This window comes from Scyliorhinus canicula, chromosome 11 (genome assembly GCF_902713615.1).
Source record: "Scyliorhinus canicula chromosome 11, sScyCan1.1, whole genome shotgun sequence".
Taxonomy (NCBI): domain Eukaryota; kingdom Metazoa; phylum Chordata; class Chondrichthyes; order Carcharhiniformes; family Scyliorhinidae; genus Scyliorhinus; species Scyliorhinus canicula.
The window spans coordinates 128,072,733-128,099,893 of NC_052156.1; the positions used below are offsets into that span (position 1 = coordinate 128,072,733).

At 44.2% G+C, this 27,161-nt stretch overlaps 1 protein-coding gene and 1 pseudogene across 5 annotated transcripts in view; one reads left to right on the top strand and one right to left on the bottom strand.

The window, feature by feature from the left end:
- Nucleotides 1-27,161, bottom strand: part of celsr1a (cadherin EGF LAG seven-pass G-type receptor 1a) — a 386,197-nt gene that overhangs the window by 330,945 nt on the left and 28,091 nt on the right. The gene's annotated exons all lie outside the window — the stretch shown is intronic.
- Nucleotides 13,673-14,280, top strand: LOC119973381 (annotated as a pseudogene).

A 27,161-nucleotide genomic window follows, 5' to 3' on the forward strand; every position in this document is an offset into this window, starting at 1 on the left:
ACCAATCCAACAGTTTTTAAACCAATCCACACAGTTAGCACTGCTATTTGGGCAGCATGGTAGCATTGTGGATAGCACAACTGCTTCACAGCTCCAGGGTCCCAGGTTCGATTCCGGCTTGGATCAATGTCTGTGTGGAGTCTGCACATCCTCCGTGTGTGTGCGTGGGTTTCCTCCGGGTGCTCCGGTTTCCTCCCACAGTCCAAAGATGCGCAGGTTGGGTGGATTGGCCATGATAAATTGCCCTTAGTGTCCAAAATTGCCCTTCGTGTTGGATGGGGTTACTGGGTTATGGGGATAGGGTGGTGGTGTTGACCTTGGGTAGGGTGCTCTTTCCAAGAGCCGGTGCAGGCTCGATGGGCCGAATGGCCTCCTTCTGCACTGTAAATTCTACGATATCTATGATTTGCCTGGTATTCAACGCATTCTCCCTCTTCCACAGAAATTAGGCACAGGCTCGCTGACCCCGAACTTAAAGAACCTACAAGTGTGTGCAGGAATATAGCTGGAGATTAACCAGCCAAAAATATATGCTGCACCAGCAGGGAGTTGGCTCACAGGATTCACTGAAAAAAAGTGGTTTAGTCAGTCAGACTGGCTGGTCATTTATCAACAGCCCTGCAGTACTACGGATCAGTCTGATTCGGATGTTAGATTATGGAGACTGAGCACAGAAGGTTGGCTCGACTCCAAAGTTCCATCACCAGATATGGCAAATGTGAGACACCTTCACCCCAAGAGACCTCACTCACTTGTCCCTTTTGGGAGAGGTGAATTGAAGCCATTGGGCATTCGGTTAAGATCTCCTCCAAACCGCTTTACAACACTGGTTCGAACACATTCTTCTCAATTTAAAAAAAAAAGTTTAGAGGGCTGCTAGTTTTGCAAAACTGGCCTCCCAAACAATAGTGGAGGAGGTCTCTGGAATTGTCCTGGACCTCTCGCTTCACCTTTTCCAACATTCAGCTAGCATCTCAATCTCACAATAGAGGTGAAGTGTAATGAAAGATAATAACATTAGGCAGTCCTCGACTTTATGATGTTTGAGTTACGACGAGCAGCATTACAATGGTTTATAAAATGACACCGTGTTTCCAATTTTAAATTTTGTTTTTAACTTTCCAACACCATGTCAGCAAACAAGTTCAAACATTTATGTATGTGCGCATCAACAGTCCCCATCTTCCTGATTGAAGACATTCAGTTGCTTTCCCAGTGCTTTTTTACTTGGCGAATCTTTGCGTTTCCAAACTTTTTCTTAAGTTTTATATTTTCTACAAATTTATTGCTACATTACTTTCTTATATTTGATGGAATCCAAAATTCTGAGTTACTTTGGTGAAAATATGATGTGGAGATGCCGGCGTTGGACTGGGGTGGGCACAGTTAGAAGTCTTACAACACCAGGTTAAAGACCAACAAGTTTGTTTCGAATCACTAGCTTTCGGAGAGCAGCTCCTTTATCAGGCAAATGAAGAGGTTCCACAAACACATTCAAAGCATCATCTTGCATCATTGAATTTGTCTACATATGTGTTTGTGGAACCCACCTCTTCATTCACCTGATGAAGGAGCTGCGTTCCGAAAACTAGTGACTCAAAACAAATCTGTTGAACTTTAACCTGGTGCAAGACTTCTCACTTGGTGAAAATAGGGTATTCAGTCTTGGTTCAGGAACAAATACCATTTAGAACATTGTTCTAATGGGAAAATTCATTCCTACCCACAATGTCTCGACTTAAGACCCGGTTTTCAGTAACCATTTGTGTTGTTAAGTCCGACGACTGCCTGCACGATAATCTTGTCGGATGTGGTATGGTGGTCAACATCTTGAAATAGTCGAGATCCAAAACTGCAGCCAGAGCTGCATTTACCTCCGAGCAGAAAACCAGGTGACCATGAATCTGCAACCTGTTTTAGTTCTTGGTTGATTTTCTTCTCCATTTGAAAAATAAAAATTCAGTGAGCTGCAAAACTCATATCACCTGACGATAAAGGTGAAAGTGAACCCATTTTGGGTGTACATTTGTTGCAATGTTTGTATGTGTTAATAATAATAATAATAATAATAACTGCTTATTGTCACAAGTAGGCTTCAATGAATGTGAAAAGCCCCTAGTCGCCACATACCGGCACCTGTTCAGGAAGGCTGGTAGGGGAATTGAACCTGCGCTGCTGGCATTGTTCAACATTACAAGACAGCTGTTTAACCCACTGTGCTAAACCAGCCCCAATACAGCAATTAATACAGCAATTGTTCAAATACCAATACGAGAGGCGCATGTACTAGCTCTTGTCTGTCTCCAAAAGGTCATTTTCAAGGACACAACATTTTAGAAAGGGCATTTGTCTTCAAATGATCAACAGAGTTCAGAAACCAAGGTGAAGAACAAGGATGCTCCTCTTAGATTGGGTGGGTGAAATTCAGGCCAAAATGTATCTATTTTAAATGATACCTGTGCCCATATGGAGGCAGTATTCTCTGTTATTTTACTCCCTCTCAGATCCCCACATTTCTATTTTGTTTTCCAATTAAGGGCAATTTAGCGTGGCGTGGCCAATCCACTTAACCTGCACATTGGTTCAATCCAGGTCCTGGGTCACTGTCCGTGTGGAGTTTGCACATTCTCCCACTGTCGGCATGGGTTTCACCCCCACAACCGGGGGGGGGGGGGGGGTACCATCCACTGTTAGCTGATGAATCAGTACTCCTCCATGTTGCAAAGGTACAGAATGATTTACTTTGGATGGGAGAGCTATGTCATCACTAAGACTGGCTTGGTAGCACCCACTACTAACTGAGCTGGCCAAGAGAACCACCGAGAGGGAAAAGCATGCCAGATCTCACTGTCACCAACCTGCTGCAGATGAATTATCAGTAAGAGTGACCCCCGCACATTCCTTGTGGAGACAAACTCCAAGTTTCACTTGAAGATATCCTCCACTGTGTTGTGTGGCACTACCATCACGCTAAAATGGAATAGATTCAGAACAGATCTAGCAACTCCAAACTGGCCCTGGGGCTGGTTTAGCACACTGGGCTAAATTGCTGGCTTTTAAAGCAGACTCAGGCAGGCCAGCAGCACGGTTCAATTCCCATACCAGCCTCCCCGAACAGGTGCTTGAATGTGGCGACAAGGGGCTTTTCACAGTAATTTCATTGAAGCCTACTCGTGACAATAAGTGATTTTCATTTTTCATTTCATTTCATGGAACGCTGTGGGCCATGAGCAGCAGCAGAATTGTACTCAGCCACTATCTGTAATCTCATGCCCCGGCATAACTCCCACTCTACCATTACCACCAAGCCAGGGGGCCAACTCGGAGTGCAGGAGAGCATGCCAGGAACAACAAAAGGCATATCGAAAATTTAGGTGTTAATCTGGTGAAACTACAACACAGGACTACGTCCATGCCAAATAACATAAGCAGCAAGCGATAGAGAGAGCTAAGCGATCCCACAACCAATGGATCAGATCCAAGCTCTGCAGCCCTGGCAAATCCAGCCATAATTGCGGGTGGACAATTAAACAACTCACTGGAGGAGGAGGCTCCACAAATATCCTCACCCTCAATGATGAAGGATAAAGGAGCCCAGCTTATCAGTGCAAAAGACAAGGCTGAAGCATTCACAATAATCTGCAGCCCAGAAGTGCCAAGTGGATACTCCATCTCGATCTACTCCTGAGGTCTCCGGCATCATAGGTGCTAGTCTTCAGCCAATACGATTCACCCGACAGAAACGAGTGAAGACACAGGATACTGCAGCGGCTGTAGGCTCTGACAACATTCCAGCAATAGCACTGAAGACTTGTGCTCCAAAACGTGCCGTGCCCCTAGCCAAGCTGTTTCAGTACAGCTGTGACACTGGTATCTACCTAACAAGGTAGGCAATTGCCCAGTTATTTCCTGTACATAGAAAACAGGATAAATCTAACCGAGCAAATTACTCCCCTATCAGTCTACTCTTAAGCATCAGTAAAGTGATGGAAGAAGTCATCAACAGTGCTTTCAAGCAGCACTTACATCACAAATAACCTGCTCACGATGTTCAGTTTGGATTCCACCAGGGTCATTCAGTTTCTGACCTTATTACAGCCTTGGTCCTTCATCATGGACAAAACAGCTGAACTCCAGGTGTGAGGTGAGAGTGACTGCTCTTGACATCAAAGCACATTTCATTGAGTATGCCATCATGGAGCCCTAACAAAACTGGATCAATGGAAATCAGAGGGAAACTCTCCACAGGTTGGAGGCATACCAAGCACAAATGAAGATGGTTGTGGCTGTTGGAAGTCAGTCATCTCAGTCCCGAAACATCATTGCAAGAGTTTCTCAGGGTAATGTCTGAGGCCCAACCATCTTCAGCTGCTTCATCAATGACTTCCCTTCCAACATAAAGTCAAATGTGGGGATGTTCGCTGATGATTGCACAATGTACAGCACCATTTGCAATTCCTCAGACACTGAAGCAGTCCACGTGCAAATGCAACGAGACCTGGCCAATATCTAGACTTGGACTGACAAGCGGCAAGTACCAGTTATGCCACACAAGTGCCAGGCAATGACCACCTCCAATAAGGGAACTTCAAACCATCGCTGAATCGCCCACTATCAACATCCTGTGGCTTACCATTGACCAGAAATTGAACTGGACTAGCCAGACAAATACAGCCGCTACAAGAATAGGTCAGAGGCTCGGAGAATCTCATCTCCTGACTTCCCAAAGCCTGGCCACCACCTACGGCACAAATCAGGAGTGTGATAGAATATTCCCCACTTGTCTGGATGAGTGCTGCTCTAACAAAAGCAAGCTCAACACCATCCAGGATAATGCAGCCCACTTGATTGGCACCCCTTCTACAAATATTCACTCCCTCCACTACTGATGCACAGTAGCAGCAGTGTGCACCACTTACAAGATGCACTGCAGAAATTAACCAAGGACCCTTAGGCAGCACCTTGCAAACCCACAATTACTACCATCTAGAAGGGCAAGGGCAGCAGAATCATGGGAACACCACCATCTGGAAATTCCCCTCCAAGTCACTCACTATCCTGACTTGGAAATATATCGCTGTTCTCTCACTGTCACTCGTTCAAAATCCTGGAACTCCCTCCCTAACAGCACTGTGGGTGTACCTACACCACATGGACTGCAGCGATTCAAGAAGATAGCTCCTCACAACTTTCTCAAGGACAATGAGGGATGTGCAACAAATGCTGGCCTAGATAGAAACACCCTCATCCCGTTCAAAATTATTTTTTTTAAAATTGAAGTGTTTAGGATAAACAAAGGATATGATAGGATAGAGAGATTATATTTCCTGTGCTTGAGATTCCAAAACAGGTGCATAACCTTAAAATTAGAGCCAAGGTTGTTCTGGATGAAGCAAAGGATCACTGTCTCACTCAGAAGGTTAGTGGAAATTTTGAACATTCTCCTTCAAAAACCTTCTGAGTGAGACAGTGATTGAGTCCAGAAGTCTAGATAGAGGTTGACTGAAAATTTCAAAACTTACATTCTAAATTCTTGTGTGGATTCTTCCTAAAGGGTTACAGAACCAAGACAGCTAGAGGTCATTGGCAGCTATCGGGAAAAGGCTCAAGGAGGTGAATGTCCTACTCCTATGCCTGATATGACCAGGCGCCCTTGCCCTGCTGCATCAAGGTTAGTCAATATCTACTTCTATTGACTTGCTTACTAATAATCATTGAATGAGGCATAATCTTGGATAAGGTTATAGAAGGATACCCCAGTCTAGGAAAGGGAGGGGTTAAAAAAAAATGAGAACCAACTTAAATTTGATTTGGATGATGCTCTCGGAGTAGACCATTTGGCAATCTCTCAATCTTGAAGAGTGTAGCAGCCCTGAAGAGAGGGGTGTGGACGAGACAAGTAATAGAAACCAAATAAAATGAGAAAATTGGCTAGAGTACAAACAAAAAGCCAATCAGTCAAATATACAGATTACTCAAAGTCAGGTACATACAAGTAGCAGAGATTATTTATTATAATTGATATTCAGCCCTGTCAGGTCTGTTAAAACCTGTCTCTATTCTTGCACACACATAATGCCCAAGGCTAGGCTTTTATCTGTCATGGATCAGACATGCTTGCCCTTTACTCATTTTCCCCATCACCTTGCATACGAGGAGGACCAGTAAGCAAGCTGGTGGGGCTGTGCTATAGAGTGGGAGGGGGTGAACCATTCACAAATATCTGATGCAGAACCACCTTGCTTTCAATAGTCACTAAGAGGGGACCAAGTGCTGGCCTGCAGCACTACCTATCTGCAGACCTGCACTTGTACCTGTGGGTCCCTTGTCATTCATCTTGCAGGCTACTCTAAATACCATGCCTATTCAGTCATGGTAAATGTTGTCCATGAGTTTAGATGCTTTTCAACACAATCCAGAAATGTTTTAAACGCCTGTACCCTTACTTATGAAACTCCCCTTAAATTGTCCTAATCCCTTTAAGTTTAACGTTCATAAAATTATCTTCTACTAATGGTGTTATTCCTGGGCCCAGTAGAGTCGGTAATCATCATTGTGGATCACTGCATAAATCATTTTAGACGCAGAAATTATATATTCTTAGCATTTGGGATTTTGGTTGTCTTTGTGATGTCAAATAGCTATTATAAATGAGAATCGAAACATTTTATAACTGATCATGTAACATCTTATATGAATAGCACCATATAAATGCAAGACATTTCACATAAACGATGTGCATGTAATCATACTGAAACCCATCAACAGCTAAAGAAGTCAATGACCGCCAAATGTCCCAACAACCCACTGCAAAATGGGTGCGTTTTGAAAGCAGTGCTCAGTTAAAGAGGGTCAATACAACTGTTCCATATCTTGAATTATTAATAGAGCTCCTTTGATTATAGGAGCTGAATTGGTGGGAGTTACTCAGTCTTTCACAAAGAATGAACTTGAATTACCATTTACAATCCATACAGAATCCAGGAACAATATACTGTCAAAATGTGGTTACTTTCAATAATATGCTATTGTGAGAGGAGAGAGAAAAAAAAAATTCCTGTTCAAAAATAAATCACAATTTTCACATTAATTTCTTTTGCTTAAATTTCATTTCTCCCCTTTTCTTAGAAGACCCACAACATGCACAGTCTCCTGCTTTAAGGGATTCTGCAGGTGGGTGACTGGTTTCTGAATATCTGCTGGCAAAGATCTAACATGGAGAGCACAGGTTTAGCTCTGCATCACCACATTTTTGGTCCCTGGAGTTTGGAACTTGACGCATCTCTGGTAATCGCCATACAAAAATCGAAATCTCACAAGAGGGGGAAAATTGAAGATGCAAACCAAAAACTGTTGAACATACAAAACATGGGGACATCATAAAGTCTCTACATTTAAACTGCAATTATTGTGAAGAAACAAATTCGCTGATCAATAGGAAAGGGCCTTGACAAGTTCTGCAGAAAGGTTTGTAGTTCTAGTTATTTAAAACTATTTATTTAACTCAATCAGAACTATATATTTTTTCATTTTATTTTGCTGATGTTATTTAGCACAAATCTAAATCCACAAACACAAAGATAAGGCTCATCCACCAAAAATATGCTCCTTCAACTGCGCACCACTTCACACAAGGGTAGAAAGTCTTTCCTTATACAATTTAGTTGGGATGCTGGTGAAGGGTAAAAGACATCAAAGCATTGATACGGAAATCAAAAAATAAGGATAACTGATAAGCATCCCATATATTACCCAATTTAATTAACAAAGTTGTGAACTCTGAACTCCAGTCAGGCATTTAAAACAATCAGCTATCTCTCTTCACTGAACCAGAAACACAATCCAATAGTTTGCAACCGATACCTGCACAGTCCAATGTTTGGCACATTCTGGGCTTAGCAACAGTGAGATTACATAACACTCGTAGATGATACAAAGATCATATATTACCATTAATTTACAGTGTTCTTGTACCTTTTAGTTAAGTTGCCAAACCTAAATTACTGTATGCATCGGCTAATGGTCGAGTAGAGCATCCTCTAACTTCATGCGCCTGAATCTATATCCAGCTCAGTGTGTTGAAGTGTCTCCTCTGCCAACTTGTAGCATTCCTGCATCCCAGAGTCAGCCTCCTGCATCTGCATCAATAACTCCGATTTCATTATCCTGGCAATAAAATCATAAATCCACTAAAATAAAACTGGGTTGATAATTTCAACACCAGGATAACACCTATAGTTTTACTGCAAACTCAGAATCCAACCAAAATTAAATGGACAGTCTAATACTAATAGCACAATCCACAGAATAAATTGCTTGTGACTCCCTAACAATTTGCTGTATTTAGAGAAAAAAGGTTATCTAGTCGAGAAGTGAAGATTCAAAATTGTTGCATTTGGAATTCAAAACACAATGGAGTCTTCAATTTGGCATGTCTCTAAAACAAAATAAAGATTTGCGTGTGTATATAGACTTTTCATAACCAAAGTTGACCCCTCTCCCCGTAGGTTCCCCGGCGAGGAATGTAAATTGCCATCAACTTTGGCGGGACCGGGAAATCCTGCCGGCAGCTGCTGCGGGAAAACATGCATGGGTGGTGCTGGAGAATTCCAGCCAGCAAGTCCAACATGAGATGTGATTGTGCAATTGAACAACACTGACTGAACAATTCAAAGTGTGCTAATTACATCAACAATTTAAGGTTATAAGTGGGACTTACACTTGCTACAATCTACGTATATTCATATGCAGGACCCTGTTCTCTGCACCAAATGTTCTCTCCACCAAAGAGGAGCTGTCCAGTCATCTTTCTTCAACTAAGCAAAAGCTGTAACCTGGTGCATTCTCCAATGCTTCAACAAAATCAGAGTTTACTTGCCAGCCAATCAGCACCCTTTTCTCATTCAGTACAAGTTTATGTTCGCTTTGAAATGTGATATTCTTGCATTTCTATCCTGATAAGTACAAGACAAATATTTTCAATGGTGTGTCTCTTTTTTCAGCAATATTTAAATTCTGTACATCCAAGCGACTATTTGTTTTGAATATTGTTTCCAAAGGCCTGGTTGCTATAACAACAGACTCAAGCTTCATGTTTTAATGTCACAATTCATATTCTAATTCTGAAATATTATTTTGGTCCATTCTGCCAAATAGAATCATAGAATTCATAGAATTTACAGTGCAGGAGGCCATTCAGCCCATCGAGTCTGCACTGGCTCTTGGAAAGAGCACCCTACCCAAGGTCAACAACTCCACCCTATCCCCATAACCCCATAACCCAGTAACCCCACCCAGCACTAAGGGCAATTTTTTGGACTCTAAGGGCAATTTATCATGGCCAATCCACCTAACCTGCACATCTTTGGACTGTGGGAGGAAACCGGAGCACCCGGAGGAAACCCACGCACACACGGGGAGGATGTGCAGACTCTGCACAGACAGTGACCCAAGCCGGAATCGAACCTGGGACCCTGGAGCTGTGAAGCGATTGTGCTATCCACAATGCTACCGTGCTGTACTACTGTACTTTTGTTCTGAACTTGATTGCAAGTACTATGGGATCTAACATTCATTTTCAGGTTGTTTTCTCATGGTCGCGTAAAGGAATGAATGCCGGATTCTGAACCAGAAGAAAAAAATGCCACCCATATAGTTTTTAGAAAGTTGCTGACTCTAGAAAACATCTGCTAATAAGTTTATGCCTTGCTGAAGACATGTTAAATGGATATTAATAAGAATATCCCAAAGTAACTATTTAGAAGCAATCACACAAAAGAGTGGAGGAAAGCATGCGTCATGAAAACTGCTTGCCGTTGCATTTTTGCCACACACAATTATCCCACTAATCCCCACTTTCAGACACTACAGTCACCAAATTACTTTAAAAGATTAGATTGTAAATTTTTCACTTTTTTGAACAAAAGACCGTGGATTATTTCTATAGAAAGTACAATTATTATATTTTGACTTTCAAACTGTAGAGACTTAATTGTTGAATGATCTTGTAGATGCTCGGGCAGAGTGATCTGCCAATCCTTCACTTATCAAACCAAATTGCCACTCATACAAATCCTTAAGACAAAGTGGGGTTCTTAGTTATCACTGCCTTCCACGTTGTACCAAAATTGGATAAATATTATTACTGAAAATGGAAGTTCAGGCAACGCCTGGGATCAAGTGAGCAGAGAAGATTGCGGCGGGGGGCGGGGGGGGGGGGGGGGGGAGGTGGGAAGAGAACCCTCACATTCAGTCCTCGCCCAAGTTCACTAATCACAGAGGAGAAAGGATAAAAAAAGAACACATCAACACTGCAACACCAGTAATAAGGCTCAGCAGGCAAAGGTGGTGACAGAAGTGGAATTTTGGTCAACTTTGGAAACAAACATTTCCAGAGACACAAAAATGCAACTTTCTGCAGAAAGATGTCACAATTGAAAAGTTCCAAAACATCATTTTTATATGAGCTATTTTTACCGCCTCAGAGATTAGCTACAATTAGCTACAATTGTAGCAACTTATTAACCCAAGATTCTAAAAAGTGGGCTTCAAGTCTTATCAAGCCTGGATAGAGGTTAATGCTCATGAACGGATTGGTTTTATCCGTGTATTGTGATGTCTATTTTTTCAATAATCAATATAAAAATGGAACAGAACAACATGCCAGAAGGTCAAACACTATTGCTTTTGGAAGGGCTACATTGAAAAAAAAATACTAATTAATTTCTAATATTTCCTCAGTATCAAGCTACAGAACACCTGAACAACAGCTGTGTTACAGAAAGAGAAGAAAACAAACATCTCTGGAAACCATATGGGCACATCCACTTTCATACACATCTGCACTGTATTAACACTTTTGAGAAGAGGCACAGCATCAAATAAACTACAGTTGCAAAGTTTAACTGCAGCCAAAGTAAATCAATTGTGATGTTCCGCAGAACCACAATGCACACGGAGGTCTACAGTAGTGCAAATACCACATATGCCTGAAGTGCAAACAGGCACATGCACACAGACAGAACTACACTGTACACATACCATAAACCTATAGGATAAAAAAAGAATACATCAACACTGCAACACCAGTAATAAGGCTCAGCAGGCACCCATAGTTATAGGGTGTACAAATCACACGGCAACAGATTTATGCACACCAGTCCCACAGGTCTACAATGAAAATGTATTGGACCTTCACCAATCTCAACCCCTACCCTAGCCAATCTGTTGCTGAAACCCTCATTGATTCATGTTTGTCACCTCCAGACTTGTCGATTTCAATGCTTCCAAAGCTTCTAAACTTCCACTCGTTCAAAACTCTGTTGCCAATATCCTATCCTGTATGAAGTCCTGCTCGCCTATCAATCCTGTTCTTGTTGATTCAAATTTAACATTCGCATCCCGTCATGGCCTCACTGCGTCTTATTGCCATTACTCCCTAGACCTACAGTTCCTCTCCAAACTCTACTTTCCTCCATCTATGATCTCTTGTTATTCCTCATTCCCTTCAACAACTATTCATTCAAACATCCACTATCAAAACTCAGCAATTCCTTCATCTCCTTTTCCACCTCATGCTCCTGTTGACTCATTCCTCTTTCCTATTTGTAGAATGACACCTCTGTGAAGTGCCTTAGAACACTATGTTGCTGCACAAGTGAAAATTTACACATGCATTACCTGCAGTTTAAAAAGTCAATCTATTAAATTAAATGAAAAAATGAAAATCGCTTATTGTCATGAGTAGGCTTCAATGAAGTTACTGTGAAAAGCCCCTAGTCGCCACATTCCGGCGCCTGTTCGGGGAGGCTGGTACAGGAATTGAACTGTGCTGCTGGCCTGCCTTGGTCTGCTTTAAAAGCCAGCGATTTAGCCAAGTGTGCTAAACCAGCCCCTGAGCTAAACCAACCCCCTGCTGGGCCGCAGAATCGCTGGAGGGCGGCGTGAATCTCGCCCCGATGCCGGCTGCCAGATTCTCTGGCGCCGGGTTTTTGGCAGGGGTAGGAATTGCGCCGCGCCGGTTGGGGGCCGTTGGCAGTGCCCCCACCCCCGATTCTCCACTCCGCGATGGGCCGAGCAGCTGCCCGTTTTCGGCCAGTCGCGCAGGCGGAAATTACACACGGTCCTTACCGGCGGGACCTGGCTCTGCGGGCGAGGCCTGTGGAGTCCTCCGGGGGGAGGGGGGGGGAGAATCTGGCCCCGGGGGGGGGGGGGGGGGGGGGGACCGTGGCCTGGCCCGCAATCGGGTCCCACCAATCTGTGGGCGGGCCTGTGCCGTGGGGGCACTCTTTCAATCCGCGCCGGGCGCTGTCAAGCTCCGCCATGGCCGGTGCAGAGAAGAACCCCCCTGCGCATGCGCTGGGATCACACTGGATCCTGCTGGCACTCCCACGCATGCGCCAACTTGCGCCAGCCAGCAGAGACCCTTCGGCGCCAGTTGGACCTTCTGCACCTTCCGGGCGGCCCGACGCCGGAGTGGTTCATGCCGGATACCGGAGAATCCTGGCCAATTTCTTTGAACACTGAAACGTTCTCAGTTTTCAAAACCCACAAATTTTTTTGCCTGCTTTGATGAACTTTTTTTGAACATTTCCAGTAATGGGGTAATAGAGCTGTGCAACAAGAATGCAAAATAACCAGAGCAGAGCTGGAATTCCAAATACTTCACACAGTGAAATAGGTCAATGCAGCTGCTCCTACCAGTGAAGTTCAATGGCAGGTCGTGCACTGATATTAGTTACTGAAATACCTATAGAGAAAAGGCTAGGGCTGGGAAAGCCACAAAATCAATCACTAGTTAATCATTGTCACAGGTACATTTACCTCTTCCATTAAAGCACTTAAACAGGCATTTGCGGCCCAAATTCCTATCTTTGCTTGCAAGTTCTATTGTTCTCGGGTTATTAAAAAAAATCTAACTTTTAGAAAAGGGAAAATAAGCAGTCTGTGAGTATTTTCATCAGGAAGTTGCTGACTGCTTCTGGCACACTATTAAACCACACAAAGAGATTCCAACTCCCTCAACTTGAAATGAAATTAGATGAACAAATATGGATATCGTCAAGCACAATGTAATTAATCCTATTCAGATCAAAGCAGCAAGTAAAATATATTTTTAAAAACAATCACCAAAATCAAACCAACGAGAGACTTTGATCCAAAACTAAATTTTAACATCGGCCCACCCAATAAAATAAAATAAAATAAAATAAAAATACACTTATTCCCAATATTTATTCCTTGACATGAGCAACTTGGCCAGATTTGGGAAAAGAACACACATTAACGACGGCTGAATTTAGAATTTAAACCAAATACTGCTGGCCAAAACCAGATTTACAGCTAGGCTACGGTCGATGCTCATGATGCCTTGAAATCACTCGTGCCACAAATAGTTGCCACTTCTCCAAAATGCTGTCACTACCTACTACACATTCTTTTACCACAAGGAATCTGAAGCAACATTCCAAAGTTGACAGGAATAGCATTTGCTGTCATTTTCCAAACATTTCATAGGGACTCCTTTCCCCATGACACTCCAGTCTCTCTGCATGGTATCACAAGATGGGTTTCAGTATGGAAATAGAAGCCCCTGCACAAATACCATCAAATATTTAAATTCATGCTTTTCTCCCTGTTAAGAGGTGGTGGCAGCACGTTGCCACCTTCACCGGGCCACCTTTCCCCGAACCACCATGCAGCTGTTTCTACATGCTCAAAACACCCACACACTTGATGTGACTGGGGAAGAGACTGTTGGAGAAATTAAGGCCCATGTTGAATCCCTGGAAGGTGTCTCTGCTACTGACCAAGTGATCCTTTTGGCTGGTGATGCTATCATAGGCCAATGTGGTATCAGTGAGCACTGCACTCTGGAAGTGGTTGCTTGATTGTTGGGTGGCAAGGTCCATGGATCCCTTGCTCGAGCTGGCAAAATAAAAAGGTCAAACTCCAAAGGTTGCAAAGCAAGAGAAGAGGAAAAAGAAGACTGGCCGGGCAAAGAGGCGCATGCAGTACAATCGCCGTTTTGTAAACGTTGTGACGTACTTTGGCAAGAGGAAGGGGCCAAATTCAAACTCCTAAATTCTGTTTTGCATTTTTCTGTTACCAGAAACTGACTTTTATTTGATTCAATAATGAATATAGGTCTATGCTCCACACTCTCATCGGCATGGTTCACTGTACTGGAACTTCAGAAATCAAGTAATTGGCTTGCATAGTATTAGTCATTTAAATTCTGTAATGTGATTAATAAAAATAATTCACATTTGAAAAAAATAATATATATACCGTATATACTCGCGTAACCTTCGATCTCGCGTATCATGCGACCCCTAAATTTTCGGCCCAAAAACATGCTTTTATGATATACCTCATGTATCATGCGAGTCACTTTTTTGACATGACAGCTGACACTCAGGTAAGCTTTCCGCCTAAAACTGCCGAATGAGAAACAGCTGTTTTGCTGTTTCTAATCACGGAACTAAACCCGATAATAAACAGTCACGGTACCTAACAGGTGACACAATCGACCCTTAGCAAAAATGGAGAAAAGATCAGCGAAGAAATATACAGCCAAATGGAAGAAATGGAATGACTGGATGATGGAAGGAGAGAAATCATTTACGAAGGGAGGGAATATGAAGGCTCCGGATTTGACTCTATTGTGTTTGTGGGTAAAAGAGGCATGGGCTGGGATAGATGGCGATTTGATCGTTAAAGCATTTTAAAAATGTGGAATAGCAAATGCTTTAGCTGGAAGTGAGGATGATGCTTTATTCGAAGATGTAGGAGAAGAGGATGAAAATATTGAAGACCTGGAAGATGATCAATATGACGACTGCCTCGATGAAGAAGAATTCCAAGCTTTATTTGACGATGATGATGACAATGAAAGCGAATTCGAAGGATTTTAGTTTACCTGCATTAGTTTGTTTTAATGATGTTTTTACATTTTAATAAATGTGAATAACCAATGTTTTCCTGTTTCATACATCATTATGTTCAAAAATAAATACCTGTATAACAGTTTCATTGACTACTGGATGCTATTTGACTTATCTTGGCCAGCACTTCACACCCGCAATTTTTGTATCTCGCGTATCATGCGACCCCCGAAATTTAGGCTTCAAATTAGGTGCTCAAAAGTCGCATGTTACGCGAGTATATACGGTATATTTAAATTCATGAAAATAAATGGTCAATTGGAAAATTCATTAGAAATTTCAGGGATTGCTGAATGCGCTCTTCCTTGCAATTTTCTGGAGCTCTGCCCCAAGGATAAAGACTTGTACTCAGTACAGAACAGTTGCATGACCATTTACTACTTTGCCCAGATTAGAGAATGTTGGAAAGCCATTCAACCAACGGCCTCCTAATCTGTAAAAGCACCCTCCCAGTGAGAGTCACAGAAGGTGATCAGATGTGGAAATTGTCAACAATGCTAAGTCCAACTCTGGTGCACATGTCAACATCCCAGCTGAGATAAGCTAGCTCAGCAGAAACCAGCAATTGCGCCAGATATTTTTCAGGCTTGTTCAATTCACTAGCACACTAACCAGTGATTCTTTCCACCGAAGCATTAGAGCAAGTTGACTGTGTTGTTTAATAGCAACCACCTCCATAATTGTAGATTGTGCTTTGGTCCTGTACAATTTGGGTATCGTAAGTGCTCATTTCTACTGCAGAGTTTTCATTTTTTTCTGAGTTCTAATATAGACGATGTGGAGGTCTTGTGGTGCAGTGGGTAGCGCCCCTCCCTACCTCCAGGCCAGAAGCACCAGGTTCTAAGTCCACTTCAGGGCTTAATGGACATGGAAGGTGGATTCATTGCGCGGCCAAACAGGTTGACAATTAGCTTGTGAAGCTAGTAGCTTGTGAAGCAAGTAATAGTGGGAGAGATTCCTGGTCACCAATACTACTGCAGTACTTTGCCAACATAACCATGGACCAATCCAATGGAAGTCCATGGTCAGCAAAGCCCTCTTAGGACATGGTACCTGAAGCAGGAGGAACATAGATGTTCGACATTTTATAAAAGGAGGTTCATAGCTGATGAATGGGGCACTTCTACTGTCTTTGGAAATAATTTTGTGTCCAATGGTAAAATCTATGTATATTGATCCATTATTATTTCTGGTGGAAAATATCTTCAAAAACTATATTTGTCTCTTAAAATATGGAAGTACGCGGTGTTATTTGGAGTTCACCTTGGACTGTCAACAAGCATACCTTTTCTAAGAAATCACATGGCCAGTATGATACTTCAGGGGGAATGAGCTGTATCTTTGCACTGCAACCACTTGAATTGATGGAGTAAAAACCGGCAAAAGCTAGTGATTTACTGGAAATCACATGACAGAGACTAGCTTTGATTTTTAAACCAGTTGTTTTTTTTGAACTCAGTGTATTGGGGAATAAGCTGAGAAGGAAGATTGATCTAACTCTGTGTCTCCTTACCTTGCCTGAAATTCTGTGCACCATTATCAACCTGTTGCCAGATATTCCTCATCAGAGTGTAAATTGCTGCATTTGGAAAGCAGAATTGATCCAGCTCTATTTTCTCTTTCATGCCAAAACTGTTGGTGTGAACATGCAGACATCTACCAGGTCCAGGGGTCCAGATCAACAGAATCAAAACTCTGCTAACTTTATCCATGATGTTACGAAGCATATCCTTCAAAGCCCATCCCTGCAGAGATCCTATCTGTTTTGTGTGTGCATGTGTGTTGGATATTTGTAAAAAAGTTATACTTCCAGAGTACAACTGTGTGTGGACCTGTTTTTGCAACTTATTTTTTTAAAATAAGCTTCGTCTTATCCTAAATCAATTATTCTGAACTTACTGAAAGAAACATGGTTAAAGTATTTTTTATTCTGGGTCTAACAGCAATGAAAGTAAATAATTGGCAATTTTGGTTAGTGAGTGAAACTTTTAAAACAATGGTACGACCTGTGATGGAGTGGGGCTGGATAAACTATGCACTCCTCCCATACCGGTCATAACATAATTCTGATCAATTCTGAACAAAATTTTATATGACCAGTAATACAATGAAAATTAGAAACCTTCCTACACTCACTGATAATAAACTTTTAAGATTTGACAGCTTGCACAATGAGTCACAAGGAAATCCTTCATGTGAATCATTAACTCTGGACAGAACACTGTGCTGATACTAGAAGTTAAACATATTAGCACAGGTTGAGAATACCTTACCTGAAATACTGAAAACCGAAAAATTCCAAAATCCGCACTTTTTTCCCCCGAACACCGGCATGATGTCACAAGTGGGAAATCCTGAGGGCAGCTCGATGGCGCATTGGGTTAGCCCTGCTGTTGCAGGGCGCCAAGGTCCCAGGTTCGATCCCGGCTCTGGATCACTGTCCGTGTGGAGTTTGCATTCTCCCCGTGTTTGCGTGGGTTCCGTCGCCACAACCCAAAGATGTGTAGGGTAGGTGGATTGGCCATGCTAAATTGCCCCTTAATTGGAAAAAATGAATTGGGTACAAAAAAAAACAACAAGTGGGAAATCCCACAAAGCTCTGAGAAGGTCCCCGGGCGATGTGCAGGTCCCAACACGCCACACAACACACCGCAGATGGTCAAAAGCCCTAGGTGGGACAGGTTTGGCGCCAAAACCACATCGAAGCCAGGTGTGAGTACATTAAATTTTGTACCCACTGTGATGATCACATTGAAAATGTTGAAAGGAGGGCAGCATGGTGGCGCAGTGGTTAGCACCACTGCCTCACGGCACGAAGAACCGAGGTTCGATCCCGGCCCCGGGTCACTGTCCGTGTGGAGTTTGCACATTCTCCCAGTGTCTCCGTGGGTCTCACCCCCACAACCCAAAAAGATGTGCAGGGTAGGTGAATTGGCCACGCCAAATTGTCCCTTAATTGAACAAAAACAAATTTGGTATTCTAAATTTATTTTTACAAAAGAAACTGTTGAAAGGGCCTGCAGATACCCCTAAAAGGAAACATACAATAGTGCAGAAACTAGACTAAATTACAAAAGCCAGAACACAAGTCTGAGGCAACTTACAGAGGAGTATGGTGTTGGAACAACTACTACCGAGGACCGAAGAAACAGTAGGACAAACTGTTAAAGTCCTATGCTGAAAATGATGAGGAGAAGCCAATGAAAAATAGATAAAACATTGCACAAGACGACAAAATGGACTTCCGGTTGCGGCTATGCCTAGGTAGGTCGCACGGTCGGTAGGTCGCACGGTCGGCAGCTCCCGGCGATAACGGGCTTTTGGGCCCTTTTACGGAGCTCCAGCGGCACTTGGACGACGATTCCCGGTGTGGGAAGGAAACAGGGAGGGTCCCCCACCGCTGTATGGAATGGATCACCAGTGGGCCGGCGGGGATCAGGCAGCGTGGGCCCACTGATCACGGGGGGAGCAGCAGGAGTTTCTCAGAAGCTGCTTTGCCGAGTTAAAGGCGGAGATGTTGGCCCCTATGAAGGTGTCGATTGAAAGGCTGGTGGAGACCCAGAAGATGCAGGGGACGGCAATTAAGGAGGCGCGGCCCCTGGAGCTGGATGGAGCGCACAGAGCCTGGCAAGGAGGCCTAGGGCGAACGAGCCGCCGAGAGCTAAGGTGGCAAGATTCCACCGCTTCACCGACAAGGAGTGTGTCCTGCGGTGGGCGAAGAAAGAGCGAAGTAGCAGGTGGAAGAACTGTGAGATCCGTATTTCCCAGGACTGGGGTGCAGAGCTGGCCAAGAGGCGTGCGGGATTCAAACGGGCCAAAGCGGTCCTCGACAACAAAGGAGTGTAGTTCGGGCTGTTACAACCGGCGAGGCTGTGGGTTACAGATCAGGACCGGCACCACTATTTCGATACGCCGGATGAGGCATAAAGAACGAGAAGCTGGACTCGAACTAATGGACTGCAGTATGTTGTTGGGGCATGCTGGTGGGGTGGGCGGTGTTATGTCGGGTTTTCTCCCCGTGTTCTCTTTTGTTTTTGTTGCTCCCTGTGCCCTGGGCCCTCGGGGTTCTGGGTTGGGCCACAGTTGGGAAGAGCTGCGTCACAGGTGATGGGGTCGGGCCAGACAGTGAGAGCAGTTTATACGCTCAATGTTGGGGGTAGCACCCAAAGTTTGTTTGTTTGAGAGAGTTGTATTTTTTTTTCTCTGTACACACGGGATGTAGGGGGAGGACTCGCTCTACCTTGAAGGGGGGGTGGGGGAGGTGGAGCCAACAGGGGCATTGGAGGTAGAGGCGGGAGCGGCCGGGGTCAGCATGAGTCAGCTGACTTGCGGGAGTGCAATGGGGGGGGTTAAGCGAACGCTTGACTAGGGTGGGGGAGGGCTGGGATGCTGCTTTGCTGACAGGCGGGGAATCAATTTTCGGAGTCAAGGGGAGAGTCGGGACTCCGGCTGGGGGGCTAGAGTGTGCGGGAGGCGCGGACATGTGGCAGGCCGAAAAAAGGAGATGGCTAGTCGGCGGGGGAGGGGTGGGGGGCCGTAATTAAACCCATACCAGGCTGATCACATGGAATATGAGGGGCCTGAATGGGCCGGTCAAGAGGGCCCGTGTGTTTTCGCACTTGAGGTTAAAGGCAAACGTAGCCATGCTACAAGAAACACATCTGAAGGTCGCGGATCAAACCAGGCTGAGGAAGGGATGGGTGGGGCAGGTCTTCCACTCAGGGCTGGATGCGAAGACCAGGGGGGGTCGCAATCGTGCTGAGCAAGCGGGTGGCATTTGATGCGGGGGGGTATTGTGGTGGATAGAGGGGGTAGATATATTATGGTGAGTGGCAAACTGCAGGGGGGGCCCGGGTGGTGTTAGTGAATGTGTATGCTTTGAACTGGGATGATGCAGGGTTCATGAAGCGGATGTTGAGTAGGATTCCGGATTTGGAGTCAAGCAGTCTGGTAATGGCGGGGGACTTCAACACGGTCCTGGACCCGGCACTGGATCGGTCTAGGTCTAGATCGGGTAAGAGGCCGGCAGCGGCCAAGGTCCTGAGGGGGTTCATGGACCAAATGGGGGGAGTGGACCCTGGAGATTCACTAGGCCAAGGGCGAAGGAGTTTTCTTTCTTCTCCCATGTTCACAAGGCGTACTCGTGGATTGACCTTTTTGTGGTGAGTAGGGCGCTAATGCCGAGAATGGAGGGGGGTAGAGTACCCAGCCATTACGATTTCGGACCATGCCCCGCACTGGGTGGAGTTGGGGCTGGAGGAGAGAGGCCAACGCCCACTGTGGAGACTGGACGTAGGACTATTGGTGGATGAGGAGGTCTGTGGGCGGATTCGGAGGAGTACCCAAAGCTATGTGGTGACCAACGATACTGGGGAGGTTTCAGTGAGTGTGGTCTGGGAAAACAAATTTCAAAAAAGGAAAAAAAAATGCACCTACTCATCAACTGAACATGGAAATAATTCCTGGACACAGCAAAACCTTCACGGGCAGCACGGTAGCATGGTGGTTAGCATAAATGCTTCACGGCTCCAGGGTCCCAGGGTTACGGGTATAGGGGGGGATACGTGGGTTTGAGTAGGGTGATCATTGCTCGGCACAACATCGAGGGCCGAAGGGCCTGTTCTGTGCTGTACTGTTCTATGTTCTAATAGGAGTTCAGTATGGAGGAGCACTTGCTCATTCAAACATAATCCATCTTCTCTGGCAAAGGCCCTCCTCCTACCTTTCAGTGAATCACAGTCAGGTACAAATAATATAAAACTTGAAGCGTTAAATAAGTAAATTCATCTCGAGTAACAGGAAGACCATGCATCCATGTTGTCAACAGTTGTAATAAAGTCTGGTTACAGAGAACTAACACAATGGGAAAGTAGAAAACACTCCACACAATACTTGAACATTCTGTACTTTCTTATTTTAATTGACCAAGAAACATTACTGTACTTTAATATTAAAGTGACGCAATAAATCATCAAAGCATGAACTGCCGCACTTATGGTGAGTTTGAAGGTTGGCAATTTGGGGCGGGTGCAGTTACTTGTAATGATCTTCATGGTTACTCCAACATATTGCTTCAAAAACCTCATGAATTCACTCAACAACCCTCCATCTTTTGTTTTTTTTAATACCCAATTATTTTTCAAATTAAGGAGCAATTTAGCTGCACATCTTTGGGTTGTGGGGGGTGAAACCCACGAAGAATTTATTTCTCTTGGCAGAGGGGTTAATAAACAGGGGGCATAGGTGTAAAGTAATTAGTAGGATTAGAGGGGAAATTGAGAGGATTTTTTTCCACCCATAAATGATCAACGATTACCCTGTCCAGCCTCCCTCCTTTTAGTATGGTGAAGTAGGAGATGATAAAAAGCAGTGTTTTTCCAACTTTTTTTCTCCGCCCCCGGACTCACTTTTACCAACCGGCCGATCTTCGCGACCCATGCCGGTCGAACTTCACGACCCACCATTTTCGCCTACCTTTAATGTGACAGGTGAGCCTGCTTGGTGCTCACAATCGCTTTGTCATTCAATGATACATTTCTGCTAAGGGCTTCAGCTGATGATTAAAATTTTTGCTGCATCCTTTAAAAAAAAAATCAAGAGGTTTGTCCTCAAACTTGCCATGGTAAGTCTTCAAATGCCTTTGAAGTTAAGGGTTTTAAACTCCCATTTGCCAGTACTTCCTTGCTTATAACACTCTTGGGCTTTGCATCCTGATTTGCACGGACACAATTTAAAAAGCCATACCTCTAGGAATCATGTTGATATTGCTTTGTTCCCGATTTCCGTTTTCTCTTTGTTGGCTGTTCATCAGAGGCCCTGGAGCTCTGTACAAAGCTACACCGTCTTGCTGTGGACTCTCCTATGTAGCTCTCTCCAGCAAATTCAGTTGAGATCTTGCTGTTTTTGTCTCTGGCCCTCTCTTATAACAAAATGATCCATCTTCGGTTCTCCACCGTCCTGTTGCCTTGCTGCTGGTGGCTGAAAAACTGAAGGAATCTCTCCCCTTGTGATTTTGCGGCAAACGTACGCATGCACAGGGCGCATGACATCAGTGTATGTGCTGGGCACGGGACTTGCTCTCTGCCAGCAATTTTGGTCAGAAGATTGCATCGTTTCATTTAAACGCTGGTTGCGGCCGGCATTCTCAATTTAAAAGCCGGTCACAGCTGTTGGGCGCTTCTCGTGCAATAGGGTTCGCCCCGATCGATGGCTCCGCAACCCTCCCGATACCCGCCTGCGACCCACCCGCAGGCTGTGACCCGTAGATGGGAAAACCCCTGATGTAAAAGAGCGTGTGATAGAATGGTCAAGTCTTTGCACACATCTTGTTGTCCCTGTTTGAAAGTTTCATATGCCAAATCAACACATGCTCACTGCTCACAGTAAATGCAGGAGCTGGCAGGTGTGTTCACAGAGTACCTCTTATGTAGCCGACCTATGCAACATCTGGCTCCCCTCTTCACAATGAATCAGAGTATTATTGCATAATTCTCATGCTATTGTGTTCCTCCTAAAAATGCAAGTCATGTACAAAATTAGCGGAGACCCACATAATCCTTTTTTGTTACTTTTTTCTGCCATTACATCCCATGAAGTGATACATACGAAGCATTAACAGCATGAAACCAGTCTCCCTTGTGTATTGTGGTGATTTTTTAAACAGTGACTTTTAGTATCAGCTGACATTACAGGCAATGGTTGCAACGGAACAAGAGGCAGAATAATCGATCAATGAGCGAGTTTGATAAGGCAGAAAATTCTGAAGTCTTTTTGAGGGCACATGAAAACATCATGAAACAAGGACAGTATCCCCAACCAAACAAAATCCAAAGTGGATGCTGCACCGAAAGAATAATTGTACTGACAGCAAACAACAGGGAATCTTCACTCAACCATAATTGAACCAGCGTAGGGCAGCACGGTGGCCTACTGGTTAGCACAACCACCTCACGGCGCTGAGGACCCGGGTTTGAATCCCGGCCCTGGGTCACTGTCCGTGTGGAGTTTGCACATTCTCCCCGTGTCTGTGTGGGTTTCACCCCCACAACCCAAAGATGTGCAGGATAGGTAGATTGGCCACTCTAAATTGCCCCTTAATTGGAAAAAATTATTGGGTACTCTAAATTTATTTTAAAAAAATTTTTTAAATAATTTAACCAGCGTCAATTATTATTTTCACGGTAAATCTTTTGAGAACATAATGGTTTCTACACAGCTTCAGCATTGGCAAAAGTCATTTAATAATAATAATAATAATCTTTATTAGTGTCACAAGCTCACATTAACACTGCAATGCAGTTACTGTGAAAATCCCCTAGTCGCCATTCTACAACGCCTGCACAGGAACACGGAGGGAGAATTCAGAATGTCCAATTCACCTCACAAGCACGTCTTTCGGGACATGTGGGAGGAAACCAGAGCACTCAGAGGAAACCCACGCAGACACGGCGAGAACGTGCACTCCGCACAGAAATGACCCAAGCCGGCAATCGAATCCGGGTCACTGGCTCTGTGAAGCAACAGTGCGAACTACTGTGCTACCGTGCCACCTCATGGGTAAGTAGACCATTTTGCCAAAGTTGATTTCTGATCCAAACATGGGGACAGACAAATAGGATACATAAAAATTCCAACATGTAAAAATGGTACAAAATTCAAGATTTAAGTGCATCACACATTGTCACGTGTCTCTACAGTTAAAACATGCTTCGTGTAGTCTCAACCTAAAATATACACCTTTGAATACTCCCAGCTACCAGATGATTGGATTTTTGTTTCCTAAAATCTGGTCAGCCTCCTCCTGAGGCAGCATAGTAAAAAGTAACCTGAAAAGAACCACTCCTCTGAAAGCTTATTTCCTTAGTTTACCATTATCTAAATAAGACTTGAAAAACCAAGATTCTTTCTTCAGATCATGCTGATGTAGCAACAATAGCCCATTCATGAGATCTCAAAATGTCACTTGTATCAGACCTACATACAGTGTGGACGAGCCAGGTTTTCCAGTAGCGACATGAATATCTCCCCAGTGCATTTCAGATGCTCGTATATTTTCTTTCTGATCTTTGTGCACAATAAGTAGGGATTGGGGATTTTCCATTCAGAATAAACAGTGAGACACGCAGCATCAAGTTACCATTATTCTTTTCAGAAGTTAAACTTCAGATCAATGTTTATTCGAGGCTCCAGATGAATTTCCATAAAATTTAAACTCAAACTGAGAATACCATCTCAATTACTGAACCGGCAGACCTGGGAGAACATTTTGTTCAGATCCACCTACAAGAAAGGTTGAAGGAGTGATATGAAATTCATCAGGAACGCAAGAGCATCAATCTTTTAGACAGAATAGAATAAAGAGGCTCTGTGTTGAAACTTGCTCTTTATTCATAAAGTTTTAACTGTTAATTGTCCTTTACAAACACAAACTTTCAAAAGTTATACATTCCAAAATTTTCTGTGAAAAAAAAATGATGCAAGCAGTTCCAGTTGACTGGTAGGAGAATGTAGAACTGGGACTCGTCAAGAAGCAATTGTGCTTCGCACCATTTAACACTAATGCAGCTAAGTGAATTGCAGCCTCTAATGTGTGGGAAAGGTCTTTGATTTTTTTTCCAGTCAAGATAGCCGAGAAGTCAGAATTTAAGGAATGAAGCAATTAGCAGTTATCAAAATAGCCTAGTTGCACTGTGACCACTTTGAATAAAAACACATTCAGCCATGTTTCTGGCCAGCCAGGTGCCCAACACACCAAAGCCCATTCCTATGTTTTAGAATTTCTGATACGAGCTATTGAGAAGTTAAATTTAGAATACCCAATTCATTTTTTCCAATTAAGGGGCAATTTAGCATGTGCATTCTACCGATCCTGCACATCATTGGGTTGTGGGGGCAAAACCCACGCAAACACGGGGAGAATGTGCAAACTCCACACGGACAGTGACCCAGAGCCGGGATATAACCTGGGACATCGGCGCCATGAGGCAACAGGGCTAACCCACTGCGCCACCGTGCTACCCTATTGAGAAGTTTTAAAAAACAATTTCCAATGAAGGGGCGATTTAGCGTGGCCAATCCATCTACCCTGCACATCTTTGGGTTGTGGGGGCAAAACCCACGCAAACACGGGGAGAATGTGCAAACTCCACACGGACAGTGACCCGTGTCTTCAGCACCATGAGGCAGCAGTGCTAACCACTGCACCACGGTGCCACCCAAAGTTATTGAGAAGTTAACATCCACCTGTAAGGTTTTGGTCTGCTGGATATCGAGGGTGCACATTCTCTCCACAACCCGCACCAAAAGAACATTCACCAAAGCTGACAGAACAATGCTGCAAGTTGGCAAAGCTCTGATTTTGGAAAGTACACAGCTTACTGCTGGAGGTGAACCAGCTAAAACCATGTTACTTGCCAGAGCAGTTCGTGTTCAGATTCCTCCCACTTGCCCAAGACTATATTACCGGTCAGAGGTTTGGCTGGAGCCGAGTGAGGAGAATCAGCCAATTTCATTTGCAGCAAATGTAGCTCTGGGAACTAAAGCATTTGTTCCAACACGAGCAATCACAACCTTTTTGTGAGCTCACTCTTTATTGCAAATAAATTCTGGATTTGACAGCGGCAAACCTTTCAAATTGTTTTGAGACAATAGAAAATGACAGGCGAGATAATCTTACATTTCAAGAAATCAAAGTCGCATAATTCTGACTTTCAGCTGCACCAGAACAAGCATAGAACATAGAACATAGAACAGTACAGCACAGAACAGGCCCTTCGGCCCTCAATGTTGTGCCGAACAATGATCACCCTACTCAAACCCACGTATCCACCCTATACCCGTAACCCAACAACCCCCTTTTACTTTTTAGGACACTACGGGCAATTTAGCATGGCCAATCCACCTAACCCGCACATCTTTGGACTGTGGGAGGAAACCGGAGCACCCGGAGGAAACCCACGCGCACACGGGGAGGACGTGCAGACTCCGCACAGACAGTGACCCAGCCGGGAATCGAACCTGGGACCCTGGAGCTGTGAAGCATTTATGCTAACCACCATGCTACCGTGTTGCCCCGTGTTGCCTGACAAGACATACCCTAGTGGCAACACTGATTAGGACGTATCAAAAAGGTTCCACTACTTGTTCTGTCTGTCCATGAATCGCTCCTCCTTCAATTATAAAACAATAACTTAATAGCACAAACTTGCATGAACAGTGTTCAACATGGAGGGGTATTAATTGATTGAATAGGTTAGGGTATAAGCAACAAAAATGCACTCATGACATTTCCATTTAACCTAAGAGAAACTGCCAAGGAGGAAAACAAGGCAATCTGAAGGCAGGCAAGGTGATGTAAGCAGCCCAGTGCAGCAGAAGCACATCAGCTTCATCCAGTCCAGTTGGATGTGGGATGAAGAATACATATAGTTTAAAGAACTGCAGCTGTCTTCACAGACAGATTACGCATGACTTGATTTATGCTTTGATAGCAGCACTGTAAGGTACAGGGTGATTTTACTGCCAACAGCTGCATAAAGAACTGGCTCAGGAAATGCCTCATTCTCGGCCTCCCTGAAGATCCAGCGCATCAATTCAAGAGACTGCTTCTAGCAGTACTGAATGTTCAGACTGGTTATTTTCTTTCAGCAATGGGGCATCAAGCTCATCTCAGTTGTTGCACTTTCATCTGTAAAATTCCATTCAACCAACACTGCTGTGTCCCATTGATCCGCAATGGTTCCCAGTACATCAATGTCACAATTTTAAAACTCTGTTAAAAGTGTACGAAATCACAAAGGCCACTCAGTGGCACAGTGGTTAGCACTGCTGCTTCACGGTGCCAAGATCCCAGGTTCGATCCCGGCTCTGGGTCACTGTCCGTGTGGAGTTTGCACATTCTCCCCGTGTTTGCGTGGGTTTCGCCCCCACGACCCAAAGATGTGCAGGATAGGTGGATTGGCCACGCTAAATTGCCCCTTAATTGGAAAGAAAAGGTGTACAGAATCCCTCAGTGGCCTCACTCATCCCGGTTTCTGTACCACTTTCATTATGACCACCGCAAGAACTCTGCACTCCTCCAATTCTGGCGTCTTGAACATCCCCTGTTTTCTTCTGCTCCACCAAAGCACCTGCATTGCCTCCACGCTCAGGCCTCTCTCACTTTGGTCACCTGTCCTAAAGTTTCTTTCTTTGGCTCAGTGTCTGATTGCTGTCCTG